The sequence below is a fragment of the Phodopus roborovskii genome, unplaced genomic scaffold, assembly GCF_943737965.1.
Source record: "Phodopus roborovskii unplaced genomic scaffold, PHOROB, whole genome shotgun sequence".
NCBI lineage: Eukaryota > Metazoa > Chordata > Mammalia > Rodentia > Cricetidae > Phodopus > Phodopus roborovskii.
Window position 1 is genome coordinate 34,565,101 of NW_026126409.1, and position 2,040 is coordinate 34,567,140.

Consider the following 2,040-nt stretch of genomic DNA (forward strand, 5'->3'; position numbering starts at 1 on the left):
CCATCTCAAATACATCTCTGTGTATCTTGAAAACCTAACTAACTTAACTCTAAGTTTTGACTATCATGTAAGACCCTCAGAATGAGGAGTCTTCGGTCGATACCCCAAGAACTCAATGTCCAGTCCAGTTGCTTCAAAACGCAAGAGGCTTTAATGAACAGGAAACGTTTGCGCAAACGGGCTCCTCCAGCATGCAGGCTAGGGAGAAGCCCCCTCCCCTGGGCCCAGGTGTTTTTAAAGGCAAACCCACAAGCTTAGGGAGGGGGTGGGACCCTCTGTCCATTGAGTACCTGACCCTTGGAGGCCGGATGGTCTCGCTATTAGGGTCAGCAGACCTTAGGGCTTCAGGTGTGCTAATTAATCTTGTCTGGGCAAACCAGAGTTACAGCTATCTCTTGACCCTATTTACCACCTGTTGACTCACAGGAAAGGAGGGGCAGTGTGAATTCTTATCTCAGGGCCTTGTGAGAGGAAGCTAGCAAATTCCAAGGAACAGATATTGGTTTCTAGGTTAGTCCATCATTAACATTACTTTTTAGGTCTTTCAATCATAGGTAACTATCTATAATCTGTATAAAGTATACATTATATATTTTTTTTGTTGACAGGTGCAGTGAACTTTATTGATGGTACTCAAGAGAGCAGGGCTCCCTAAGCCCCTTAATTCTGGGGGTCTGGGATGGAAACTGTGAGGGAGATTAATGTCGGGGGTTATTGGACAGGGACTGCTCAGCAGCCAGGGCCTCTCTCTTGCTCATGTCCTTGCTGGGGGTGGATGGTCCAGGATGGGCTTTTACTCCTTGGAGGCCATGTAGGCCATGAGGTCCACCACCCTGTTGCTGTAGATGAATTCATTGTCATACCAAGAAATGAGCTTTACAAAGTTGTCATTGAAAGTGATGCCAGCCCCAGCGTCAAAGGTGGAAGAGTGGGAGTCACCGTTGAAGTCACAGGAGACAACCTGGTCCTCGGTGTAGCCCAGGATGTCCTTCAGTGGGCCCTCAGATGCCTGCTTCGCCACCTTCTTGATTTCATCATACTTGGCAGTTTTCTCCAGGCGGCATGTCAGATCCATGACAGACACATTGGGGGTAGGAACACGGAAGGCCATGCCAGTGAGTTTCCCGTTCAGCTCTGGGATGACTTTGCCCATAGCCTTGGCAGCACCAGTGGATGCAGGGATGATGTTCTGGGCAGCCCCACGCCCATCACACCACAGCTTCGTGGAGGGGCCATCCACAGTCTTCTGGGTGGCAGTGATGGCATGGACTGTGGTCATGAGTCCTTCCACAATGCCAAAGTTGTCATGGATGACCTTGGCCAAGGGGGCTAAGCAGTTGGTAGTGCAGGAAGCGTTGCTGACAATCTTGAGGGAGTTGTCATATTTCTCATGGTTCACACCCATCACAAACACAGCAGAAGGGGCAGAGATGATGACCCTCTTGGCCCCACTCTTCAAGTGGACCCCAGCCTTCTCCATGGTGGTGAAGATGCCAGTAGACTCCACCAGCATCACCCCATTTGATGTTGGCAGGATCTTGCTCCTGGAAGATGGTAATAGCCTTCCCGTTGATGACAAGCTTCCCATTCTCAACTTTGACTGTGCCCTTGAACTTGCCATGGATAGAGTCATACTGGAACATATAGACCATGTAGTTGAGGTCAATGAAGGGATCATTGATTGCAACAATATCCACTTTGGCAGAATTGATGGCAGCCCTGGTAACCAGGCGTCCAATACGGCCAAATCCATTCACTCCGACCTTCACCATTGTGTTTCAGAAACGAGGCTGGCACTGCACGAAAAGATGTGGATGTCTCTAGAACAGGGAGGAGCAGAGAGCCTATACATTACATTTTAAATGAGCTACATAAACACAATACCTAAATAGAGAGGCAGAATATACACATTACAAAATTGACCTTAAATTGTATCAATAAATGAAAATCCATTTTAAAACAAAGTATTCATCTCTATACTGTAATCCCCTTTTTACCTTTAAAAGTTTTGGTTACGATCATTAACCATTTATAACCAAG

The 2,040-nt window shown here is 47.4% G+C and overlaps 1 pseudogene; it reads right to left on the reverse strand.

The window, feature by feature from the left end:
- Nucleotides 1–605: 605 nt before the first annotated feature.
- LOC127220451 (glyceraldehyde-3-phosphate dehydrogenase-like) lies at nucleotides 606–1,805 on the reverse strand (annotated as a pseudogene).
- Between the last annotated feature and the right edge of the window lie 235 nt (nucleotides 1,806–2,040).